At 36.7% G+C, this 13046-nt stretch overlaps 1 protein-coding gene across 1 annotated transcript in view; it reads left to right on the top strand.

The window, feature by feature from the left end:
• IGF1 (insulin like growth factor 1) overlaps positions 1 to 13046 on the top strand; it is a 51676-nt gene that overhangs the window by 5262 nt on the left and 33368 nt on the right. The window lies entirely within an intron of this gene.

Here is a 13046-nt window from a genome sequence, read left to right on the forward strand (position 1 = left end):
TGGAGGAAAATTCATGCATGGTGAGATAATAAAGACTAACACCAGTACAGGCAGCAGATAAAATTAACTCTGCAATAGTGGGGATCAAGAAATACTCAGCTTTTAAGTAATAGAAATCTATTTCTGATTTCCAGCTATTTGCTATTTAAACAACAAAGTTAATGAAACTTTTAGCTAGGAATATATTCATTCTGAATACATTCATTATTATAATTTTTCAAAACATGATAGAATTTGTGCTCTCATAGCCTCTGAAGCTAGCATTTACTTTTACTAACAATATGTGTTTCTCTGATATTCTCAATATTCCTTTGTGGCTGAAGAGTCTTCTCTTCTAAGCTAGCATTTTTGGTTTTCTGATCATACCCACCCTATTCCTATTTATTTCTATTCATGAAGTCATTGCCTTCAATATTTTCTCCTTGCTTGCAATAAAAACAGAAATTCAGATTCTTGCACTTCTAAATTACAGAAAATCCTAATTTCCTCAGTGTATAAATTGTAGAGGTTTTCACTATCTTCTTGGCACGTTCTGTTAAAGTTCACTTTTGAAACCTTAGTTTCATATATGTAAAGTAATCCACTATTCAGAGAAGAACCCTTCTTTTCTGTATTAAACACCTCAGCTATTGTTGACAAGCACTTACTCCAGGGTGCTGTTTAGCTTAGTATTCTGGTGCTAAACACAATACTAAAACTACTGGAATCTCTCATACAGGTATTTACATTTTTCTACCAGCTCATCAGGTGTTCATTTGTACACCAAAGTCTGTTGCATTTATTAGCAGTGGAGTTAGGGGCTATTGAGTTTCCTACAAATATTTTATTGCTGGAGTGAATTGAAAGACTATCATCTCCCCCTCCTGTTTCTGCACCAGAGAAAGATGAGACAATACATCCTTAGAACAGCAGAGCAATTTTTTTTTACTGTGTATGTATCTCAGGTGTTTCTCTCCCAGCAAAATGTTTGCTGCTAGTTCAGAGACCTCTTGTGCTTGCTTTCCACGAGAGTAGCGGTTACTGCCGAGCAGTCAGACCTACTGTGATGTGTACTTTGTGATCCTCAAGGTAAGAGGTCATGTGAAATGCTAATCATTAGCAATAACTCTCTTTGGTTTCAATCTCAGTTATTCTAAGGTTACACAATCTGTTTTAAATCTCTACCCTAAGATAGGTCATCCTTAATTTAAAATACCAGGATGGGCTTCCAACATTTCAAAGGAGATCATTACATTTTACCTTTGCAATCTTGACTTTTATCTGCTGTCAGTTTTAGACTTTCTCTCTAGTCTTTGTTGTTTTCTGACATTCTGAGTTTTCACTTGAAATAATGTAACGACACCATAAATGTCGACCTTGTTTTATATGGAAAAGGTTTTATTCATGAATGACCACCCTGTTTTAGGGAAGTCTTGCACAGTTGTAATCAATAGACTACAGTTGCATCATTCAATAGGAATTTTATGAAGCTGGTATGTCTGTGGCCCCTTGGATGCTAAGTAATGCCTGTACTCTACCTGACTACCTCTTATTTGTGAGGAAGAAATTTAATCCGTTTTAACCTTCTCCCTCTTATTTGCTCGAGTTCAATCTAAAACACAAAATCAGGGAAAAGTAAGCCCAGTAACACTGGGAAAACAAATTGAGATCCCCATATCAAACGTAGTACAGAATGTAGCATACTATTAGAAGTTAAAAATGTTGCTCGATTTCTTGGGACTTTTTAAGAATGCCACATCATTTGCAGAGGTAAAAAACCCAGTGAAATTTTTCTTTTGTTGTAAAGAGTATGTCAATAAAAGTAGTATTTTAAGCCTTCTATTCTCATACTATGGTTCCTTTAAATAAAGTATAATCAATGGTAGTGTTTGCCTTTAACTTGCACAGGAAATAGCTGTGAATTTTTTTTTTTTTCTTCCATCATTCTGTATTTCACTAGGGACTCCCAATATAAAGAATACCTTTTGGCTGAGGTGGAATTCCTGGTTCAGAGTCAAGGTCAAAGCTTCTGACTATTCCTTGGGAGTTGTGGGTGGAAGTGAAGATAGAAATAATTGTGTTACTTTCTGTTGAAACTCTGTGCTTCCCAACCACAAGGTTATATCTATGGCTAGGACTGGAAGACAAAAATCTCCTTTATATAGTCTACTCTGCCCAGCTTTCTAGCTATAAAAGGAAACTCTTTACAGCTTCTAAGGAGATGCCCCAGCTGCTTATTACCACACACAAAGTATTGACTTCAAGAGGAAGTCAAATGTGGTTTCTACCACTCTCTTTTGTCTTAAGATAGACTGAAAAGGAGCATTTTTCTAAGTTTTTTAGGGGAAAACACAGCACAAATCCCCAAACTGAGCATCTATGTTTCTCCTTGGTCACATTTGACTCCAACCAGCACTGGCTACTCCTTAGACACCTTTTTGTCTCCCGTGATTTACCGGAGAAAAGCAGATTGTTGTGACCTTTTTTGTAGGGACACCCTCTAGGAGAACTTCTACCCCTCATGTGTGCTAGGTTTTATTAGGAGAAGGTGACAGAGAATCTGGCCACAGCTACACAAGCGCCTACACTTAAACGCAGCTTTTCTTAATATTTCTTCACTCTCAAAACAAAGTGGGATGGCTTCAACATTCACTCGAGCTTTAATGTCTAGAGAGGTCTACCATGGTACACTTATTACCAAACAATGCTGAGAGCAGAGAACATCGGAAAAACTGAAAGGAGAAATTACAGAAAACTTACAGAAGTGATAGCCAAAGAGGGGGGAAATTTTCCTTGAAATAGTCTAGTCTTATCACAGGAATTTATTTTGTAGATTAGCAAAAAAAAAAGATCATTTTTCATAAATTTTTACTTTGCTGGAAAATCATTCATTCTTGCTCATGCTGTTTTCTGAGGACTACTACTACCGTGAGAAAGGAAAGATCAGGTAGCTTGTTCTAAGGAGAAAATGCTGTATTCTTTTTTATCTAGTTTCTTCTCCTTTGAAAAGATGCCTTTTCCTTTTACAATAAATACATAGCAGTCTGGATAACAATACATGAGTGTCAATAAAGAAACAGATTTCTTATTTCCTTAGACATTTTCAGTCTTCTAATTTCTAAAGCCAAAGTTAGATGGCAATACTTATTTGAAATCATGGCAATCAACTTCATGAATTAAAACTCCAACTTTTTTCCTGATATAAACACTGCTTTAGTCTCATGTGAATCTTCTGAACCATCACATGCATAAAAAGAAAGAGCTGAATTTAGGTACCTGAGACACTGGAGTTCCTCTGATATTTTTCAGAGAATGGAGAATGCTCTAGCACATGCTTCCATGTGTAAAGCAGTGAATCCCATAAAAGATGGGCTTTTCTGATATCCAGCTTAATGTTCCCTGTGTCAACTGCTTTGTGGAGAGTTACTGCAGATTTTTACTACATTTTTTTGTCCACTAAGACAATCAAAATTGTGTGTTGTTCTTGGGAAAATCCCCAGCTATGCACAATGTAAGACTATTAGTTTATAATCATCAGAAAATCAGGATAAGCCCCTGAACATAATTCTGGGTAATGAGAGCTGTCATGAGATCTCATTGCTTTGTAGAACTAAGGTATATGTGGAGGAATTGCTGCCTTAGAAAAGAGGAAACAAGCAGCATAGCAATAGGCAATTACGTTTTGCTTCTTCCATTTCCCTCTAGTTAAGAGCTTCTTGTTTACTTCAGGAAGTCTGCTTTTAAGATGTTATTAAAGTTTCTAGGCCTGTCAAACCTATCAGCATAATTACAAGAGATGGCATGGCACTCAGTTCTTTAAGTACTCCATACCTGTAGGAGCTATGAGTCATTAGCTCCTCTCTGCATCCCTGATTGAAAGGAATGTTAATGTTAGAAGCCCAGCAGAGGCATGCTGAAAAGCTGCCACGGACACACACAGACTCTGGTGTCACTGACAGTCTTACAAATCTTTGCAAACAAACACTGGTCATCTTGGCCGTGTTCACACAGCAAGATCTGAGAGTGTTTTTAAGTTCCTTGGTCTGGCTATGTGCCCCATTCATGTCCAAATACTGTATCTATGGAAGATTTGAGTGTATTCCTCTGTCTGTCCCTAGGTTCCTTCTTACAGGAAAGCTAACCTGGAAAGGAGCTCAGATGTGCTTTAGCCAAGTCTGCAGGGTCAGTGCTCAGGGAACCAAAACTATAGGCACAGCTACTGACGTATCCCTGTAAGAAAGAGAACAGCTCTGAGTTCTGGAATGATATCACTGTCCAGTCAAACAGCTGACACAAGTTAGATGTGTGCTTTGTTGCCCCTGGTAGTAAACATTGAGGAAGTTCTCTGAAAATAAGCCAGTCTTTGAAAGAATTTTCTCATTTTTTACCACATTAAGAAAGGGTAAGGAGTGTTCATAAAGGCTAACCTTAGTTTAGTGAGGCTAATCTTCTTAATAACAGAAAGAGAGAGGTTCTTCTTTCTCCATGGATTGCAGAGTGAGTCTAGGAGGATTTAGACTCTGATATATACTAAATTTAGTCCCTGCAAACAGGTCTCCTCTACAGCTAGTTTCTCAGGTCACCAAGAATTTTATAATTGTTCAACCTTTTCCTTAAGAGGGACTGCAGTAGTGATGATAATTTTAATGAAGTGACTGGAAACAAATCATTGATCAAAATTTCTACAAGAAACATCTTTGAAAAAAGTGCCTACGACCAAAACCAAATAAGTACATTTTCTCCAGAAGTTCAATTTATATACGTCCTTGTTAGCTGGTAGATATTAGAGATGTTAATGCTTTTTATGATGTTTACTTTTTTTTATGCTCTAGACCAAGCTTCAAATTTGGTCTCAAATAACAGAAAGCTGTTACTTGACATTTGATTCCCTAACTGCTATATGTGTATTTAATACATTGTTTAGTCTCATGTTGGATAAAGTCACTCAAAGAAGCGCTTGGCAAGATCAACATTAATTCTTGGCATAGCTGCCCCTTTTACTTTTCCACTGAATCTTAAATACCAAGAAAAACCCTTCACTGACTTCAGCTCTGGCACATGCTTTATGCAATTGGCCAAAACCTTTGCATATGGACCTCTTTGTTTGTTCTGGTATCAATAAAGCGCTTGCGATTCTTGATCAACAGCGGCAGGAGCCACAAAGCAAATGATTCAGTCTGCAGAACCACACGCTCTGCTAATGAAAACCTTTTGTGTTTACTACCTGTGCATGAAGGGCATTCTGTACAGAGTGCTCATTCAAAGGCAGAAGTTCATAGAGCTGTTTCTCTAGGGCTTATTCAGCACTCCAGCACTTATGCATGTTTCAAACCCTTTCACATCACTGAAAATAAAATAAAGACTTAAAGCCATTTTCATCTCAGAGCATTGTTAAAAAAGGATGGATCCGGACTTGTTTATTAAACCATACCCTAATGTCAGTATTTCCCTGTGACACAAGCTTAATTGTTCAAAAATATGACAACAAATGCAAGGGATAACCAACAGTTAAGTAATTTCTCTGTCTAGAAAGCAAGACAAAAGAAATACCACAAATGTATACTTATTGAAGAATTTATGCTAAATTTATCTCTGGTAATAACCACAGGAACTTCAACGTCAAGAGGAAGAAAAAGCCATTAATTCATAGTTTCTATGTGGTGCATTTAGAGCAAAACCATTATGAAAGATAAAGCCCAAGTACTGGGTCTAACTTTTAAGAAATGACAGGCATATTTCATGTTTGCCTCAATAAATGAGGTTCTGCAAACAAGAATTTTAACACATCCAGAGTCTTTGGAGGGGCATACCAGTGGATGACTCCAGCTTGTGGAAAGTTACTTAAATTCCTACAAACTCCAACTCAAGTCTGAGATACTTGCTCTGTTTTCTGATTGAATCCCATATGCAGAGATATTTTATGTTTTCAGTCTTGTTAGTCTTACAAGGCAGAGCAGAATGCATTTGTTTACCCCATGTTAAATCCTTCACTAGCGAAAACTGGAATAGCTTCCTTTTATCAAAGACACTTTCTAGGGCCCTTTTTTTCCCCCTGAGAGTATATTTAAATATTTCCCATCTTATTTTGAAATTCAGCTGTGATCCCAGTCTTCCATTTATGTAATATAACTCTTCTAGAGTAAGAGGATGCATCCAGACAGCAGGCCCTTCTGCTTCCTTATGTGCCCATAAAAGTATGGAAGTAGGGAAAGAGTGTCCTATTAAAGCACTTCCTTTGGGAAATTATGACTCACACAAACCTGAAATTAAACGATGGTCTTTAAACAGAGCTATTTGTTTATATTGTTTGTTTCTTTGTGTGTTGGGTAGAAATTTGCACAAGGCTGAGTATGCAGAAAAAGGAAGGGGCTGGCTCAGACCGTTCTGATTCAAACCAGCTCAGTGAAGTGTTTTCTTTCTGAAAATAAATATTCTAGGAATACTATTTCTATCTCCAAAAAAGTAAACACTTAATACCCCCAAATCCTATAAACAGCAGATTCTAAGTAAAACAAATACTACTGAAAATTGGTTTGACTTCAAAAGAAGGTTCATTAACAGCCATATCCTTCTAAGGCAATGGATAAAATCTTAAATTATGCACAGAAACTCTGTATTTCACAAGTCTGTATTCTAAAGAAAGTTTTAAACTGTATGGTTTATGCAAAGGTATAAAAAGGCTAAGTGGTGTGGGGAATATCGTAGGGAAGATGTCATTCTGCTTGTGGATATGAAAAAATTAGTACGTTCCTAATTATGTTTGATGGCTGTTCCAGACCATGTATAATAAGTCCAATTTACAAGAGGGATACTTTTTTCAGACTTGCATTAACTATCCTGAAGGTTTCTTTTAACTCAGCCCCATCAAAATTACTGGATATGAGCTTCTACTCTTATCATGAAAGTCTTACAGCTTCTTATTGTAAGTCTTCATTGATTACTTCAGATTACATGAAAGCTAATGAGTCTATCTATTTTAGGTTAACATAGCAGGTTTAACTTGAATATGTTTCTTACCTTGAAACTTCTGTGAACAAATAATAATATTGTTGTAACAATTTGTTTCTACATCCCCTAAATTCCTGAATTACTAGTCAACAGGTCTTCCATGAAAAAAACTTATTTTTTCCTACATATTCCAAGTTTTATGTTTCTTTCCATTAAAGTTTCCAGCCTTTCACAGACATATTTAGTTTGGCAGGAAGAATCTGGTGACTCATAGACTGTAGAAATTTGAGAGCAAGCTACTGAAAATGTATCTAATTTCTTCTTGTGTAATTTGGGACCAAGCTACTGATAGTATGTCTAATTTTCCTAGTTTAATCAAATGTATTATAGGCAAATACATGTCCTGAATAAAAGCCATGTTTATTTCTGAAATATATAGCTAAGATTAAATGCAAAAATCCCATATATATTTGCTTTTAGAACACTTCTGTGTTTTTTTCTAATTGTTTTGGCATTTTACTCTAAATTAATGGGTGCTGAATGAAAACAGAGGCACTAGTTGAAACAATTTGCATTACAATCCTACTTATATTTTGCAATTCAGTAATACGAAAGTGTTACTTATGATATTTTTTTGGTTGTGGTTTTTTGGTTTTTTTTTTCAAGAGAGGATAGAGGTATAGGAAGAACAGTTGATGTTATTATACCTCCACAATTCATATAGAGGAAGGATAGATGTACTCAAGAGGCTCTCATTTGTATTTTATGTTACTGACTGTATTGTTCCTTTCATGTCTTTTCAGACAAAAGACTTTTAAATTCAGACCTTTCTAGACATACATCATTTTCATTTATCCACATACAGAATGAATTTGCTGAATGATAAACACTGAAGAGAGTGTGACCTGAACTAAGGAGATTCTGGTTCAGATTCAGTCCATCTACTTTTGGGCACTTAAATGAGGATTCTGAGTTAGGAGTCTACTCAAACTCATCCTGCAGTCAGTGAGAATACTAAAAAACTTTCAGAGCTCTCATTAATTTATAAATTTTCCCTAGGACATACTTTTCCTTCTCCATTAAATTAAGCAAGGAAGCTGTGGCAATTGTATCCTTATGCTTGTTAAGTCAGTTGAGTAAGGACCCTCCATTAAAAGCCTAAATTTTGGTGGAATTAATCTGTTTAAAACCACACTATGAACTTCCATGTAGAGGTAAGGATGCACTCATACAGATCACATTTTAGATCAAAGTAAATCCAAACTTATTTTAGCTGCTATGGTATGATACAGTTAAGCAAAGACCCAGAAAGTACTTTATGCAGGTAACACCAGTTCAAGCTTCTCCTTTGGCTCTTAAAAACTCCCAGGCTTTAGTCTAAGTGTGAATCCTGTTGGAGAAAGCACTGCAGTTTGACACAGTAAAAGTACAAGGGAAAAGCTTATCTTTTCTTTCTTGATATAATAGATAGAATATACGCTTACATGCCATAACAAGTGAAACTCCATATTTTATTCCTGCGAAATAAGGTGCATAAGTAATGAAGCAGTTTTTTACACTGCTGTTCACACAAGATCATTTCTATTTCTATGAATATTCATCTCCCAGCAGTTTTCTAAGAAATTGAGACAATAATAATACTTATAACCTATAGTGACAGCTAAATATCAGATGTCATTAAAGAAGGATTTTCGCTGTTAGAGTGCTGTGCCTTCTATAATGGTATCATCATGGAGAAAGGACACAGAATGACACTCAAGCACAGTTTTTGAGATACTCAGGCAGTAAAACATTCCAAGTCAGGTTGGAATCTGATCTAGTTGAAGATGTTCTTGCTCATTGAAGGGAGTTGGATTAGGTGGTCTTTAAAGGTCTCCTTCAACCCAAACTATTCTATGAATTGAAAGATTTAAAAAATAGCTACTGCTGACCTAATGAGCTCACCTATAAAAGCAGTAATCTGAGTTAAGAAAGAATCCCACCTGAGGCTGTAAACCATTCAGTGAGTTGAAACAACACCACAAAGCATCTGTACCTTCCTCACTTCAGTACCCCTCTTCATCCAAGGCATATAGAAAAGCACAGAACCACTTCAAAGACATTTGTATTTCATGATCTTCTCTAAAGTGATCCCTTCGCAGGGAACAGTAATCACAGCAGTTAAAATTTCCAAACCATCTATGGCAATAGGAACTGTCCTTTAGGTAGTTCAGACATTGATAATCCTTTTTCAGTAACTATATTCTTTTGAAGCAGAGTAAAAACCACCACTAAAACCAAGAAAGAATTATTTATATTTTCTAAGAATAAATATTTATATAATTTAGCTTACTTCAAGGTGCTCTTAGTCTTGTGCACTGTACTATTCCCAGTTGATTTGGCTTGAGGAAAATGGGGCAGAAAAGAGGCTCTCACTTCGCAGTTGTATATTTGCTTCTGCATTTAAAAGACATAAAGGATCTCATATGAGACACGAAAATTATTTTCATACACTTAAGGAGTTCCACCACTATTTCAGGAATTACATACAGTAGACTTAATATAGCTATTCCAAGATACAAACATTTAAAAAGTGGAATGGTCAAGAAAATCTGTTCTTTAAAAAAAAAAAAAAAAGGAAGATATTTTGCAGAATTTCACCCTTGTCTTTATTTTTGCAAAAAACAGAATGAAATTCTACAACTGCAGCTCTACTGGCATTAAGTCAACTACCTTAATCTTTCTTTCCTACTCATTTTCTTTTAGTTTTTGAAAGCAGTAGGACTTGATGCAATAAAATACAACTATTTCCTGTTATCACTAAGATGAAGACTAATAAAATGAGCAGAATTCATAAGTGGTGATACTCTTACTCTCTGCTGTTCTTTTCAAATAGAAATTAATACTCTGATATGAAACAGATGAAATTCAGATCTGTGAAAAAAGAACAAAACTTTTTTAATAAATAAGGCTTTCCCTGCCCCATGAAGGATCAAATAACCTGCAACAGATTTTGAATGCAAAATTATTATATTTGAATTAAGAAACAGGTGGAAGTGCCTTGTTTATTTTTTATTTTAGGATGTAATATTTTTAAGGTGTATCTCTACATTTTCATGTGGCAAAGAGAAAATGTTAAGGAAAATCTGATATGTAGTATAATAAAGAAGGGACAAAGCTGATGCCAGAGAAGGAGAAAACAGTAATGTTAATCCAGGCTGGCCCTGTCCAAGAGTTTCTTCATAATCCATAATTATGAGTTCACGGATACTCACTCAGGGTTATCTGTTAACTTCAAATGGCTTTAGCTCAGTTCATTGAGGATAGCGGGAGCTAGTCTGAGGAATTCTATTTCATGAGTTCTCTGTGCTATGGTCACTAAAGAAAACATCGATCATTGATTTTCCTAGGTCTTTTGGCCATAAGTATCATTACACCACAAATATTTTCCCTTGACTGGATTCCCATTGCTTTCTTACTAGTCACCTGTTTTTCCTAAGAACTACCAGCTGAACTTCTGATATTTTTCTTTCTGTGTATAAATACAGCAAATAAAGGCTCTTTTGAGCAATCAATAGATACTATTTGTTCCTGATTTGAAAAGGGTACAAGCACATCAAAAAACTCCTCATTTTTAACAATATTCAAACCAACCTGAAAGGTTTGGAGTGTAATTTTAAAGTTCTTCATAGAATCATAGACCATGCCGAGCTGGAACAAACCCACTAGGATTATGGAATCCAACTCCTGATGCTGCAGAGGACACTCCAAGAATTACACCATGTGCCTGAGAGCATTGTCCAAATACTTCTTGAACTCTGTCAGGCTTGGTGCTGTGACCACTTCTCTGGGGAGAGGGTTCCAGTGCCCAGTCACGCACTGGGTGAAGAACCTTTCCCTAATATCCAACCTAAACCTCCCCTTACTCAGCTTCATGTTGTTTCCTCAAGTCCTGTCACCACAGAGATGAGGGTCTGCTCCTCCTCTTCCCCTCACAAGTTGTAGGCTGGTATGAGGTCTGCTCTCAGTCTCCCCTCCTCCATGCTAAACAAACCGAGTGCTCTCAGCTGCTCCTCACACAGCTTCCCCTCAAGGTCCTTCACCATCCCCCTGGCCTCCTGTGGACACTCTCTAACAGCTTAATATCTGTTTTATATGGTGGCACCCAAAACTGCCCCCAGCACTCAAGGTGAGGCTGCCCCAGTGCAGAGCAGAGGGGACAATCCCCTCCCTTGCCCGGCTGGTGATGCTGTGCCTGATGCCCCCAGGACACGCCTGGCCCTCCTGGCTGCCAGGGCACTGCTGGCTCATGTTCAACTTGCCATTGACCGGGACCCCCAGGGCCCTTTCTGCTCTCCAGCCCATTGTTCCCCAGTCTGTACACATGACCAGGGCTGCCCCACCCCAGCTACAGAGTCCAGCACTTACCCTTGCTAAACTTCGTGCAGTTGGGGGTTGCTCCTCTCTCTAATTTGTTGAAGTTCATACTTCAGCTGTTTGCTAAAGTATCTAAATTATTCTTGATTTTGTGGCAAGTAGATGGCTCTATCTAAAAGATTGAAAACTAACTTATGAAAAGAGTTACTCTATTCTCAAAAATCAGCAGGAGTCTCATGAATACCTAGTGGGACCTTTGAAGCTCCTAAAGGCATATGAGTCAGATTTTCAATGGTTTTTAGGCATTAAAGAGGTAGATGGACACTCGAGAGATTTTTCAAAAGCAGTCATGTATCTAATTTCTGCTAAAATCAATGATAGGTGATCCTAAGCAGGTTGTTTTGTTTTGTTTTTCTAATCCTTCTAGGCATATGCCTGTGTTTTTAGTTGCCTCAGCATCTTTGGAAATACAAGTCAGGGTCCTTAGCTACTTGTCTAAATTTTGCTTATGGACCTTATTGACTACTTGTCAAAAAGCTATCACTATTAAAAGCTCTTCAAAATAAGAATTGGCATAATGACTTGGCTTCCTCTCTGACATTAAACACACTAATACGCTTAGTATGAAATCTTCTTATTTCTAGCATAAGTATGTGAGGCATCAGATGAAAGCTAATAATTTCCCAAGCAAGCTAAAAATAATGATGGCTGAATTTGAATAAATATTCTAAGAGGCATTCTGGAACAGACAGTGGTTAATAAGTACAGTAAATGCTACCTTTCTACTAACCTCACTTGCAAGACGCCAAAGTCTAAACATGCACCACAAACAATACTGGACGAAAATCAAACATAAGAAAAATTATAATCACTGTAGAAAGTTGGAGACAATGCATATCTTATCATTTTCTTTGTCTTCTAACCAGGAAAGTTTAATTTAAATTCTCATAAACTTCTTTAGGATGTCTTATTTAGGAGTTTCACATACTTGTGACTTAGACCTTGTCTCCCCCGCAATGAGACGATCTGACAGCACCTACATTTACTGCAATCATTCAAAATACATTGTAATATAAGGAATATGTTTTATTAGAAAGTATTATTTGTGTAACAGTGACTAATACAGGAATATGTAAATTAAACCCACTTTTAAGCATGCTGCAATGCAAACAGAAGAGTTTAATGAAAGAACCAGTGACTGAAGATGTATCTTTAGGAATTCCTTAAAATCAGGGAATACTAGCCTTAATTTTGGTCACAGGCCAATGAATTTTATGCTGTGATACACAGTCCATCACTAAATGACTAAACTGTATCCATAGTTACGCAGAATACACACTTCCTAGGAGAAGGAGAAAAACCAGTGTCTTCATTATGTAATGGGTGGTCTCATGCCTTATTGACTTCCAAGATCCAAACACTGCAGACAATAAGAATTAATATTTTCTTCATAAACTCCTCTAAAGTGCTCGTCATAGAAGTATTCAATTGCAGCCTTCAGACAAATACATTATACGCTACAATATCCCAGGAAATCATCTATTCCTCTGCACATTTGTGAGTTTTTTTGCCCTAGTGATTGCATATCCAACTGGAGGTGGCAAGAACTTTTACTTCCCAAAATAATTTTTATATTTCTGCTAGAACTTCGCACGTTCAAAATAGAATACAAATGTCAATGAATTTAACCTAGTGATACAGTGATGTAGTACCTTCCCTTTATACAGGGAACAATGAAGGATAAAGACAAAACCATCTCCAAA

This window comes from Corvus cornix, chromosome 1A (genome assembly GCF_000738735.6).
Source record: "Corvus cornix cornix isolate S_Up_H32 chromosome 1A, ASM73873v5, whole genome shotgun sequence".
In the NCBI taxonomy this organism is placed as follows: domain Eukaryota; kingdom Metazoa; phylum Chordata; class Aves; order Passeriformes; family Corvidae; genus Corvus; species Corvus cornix.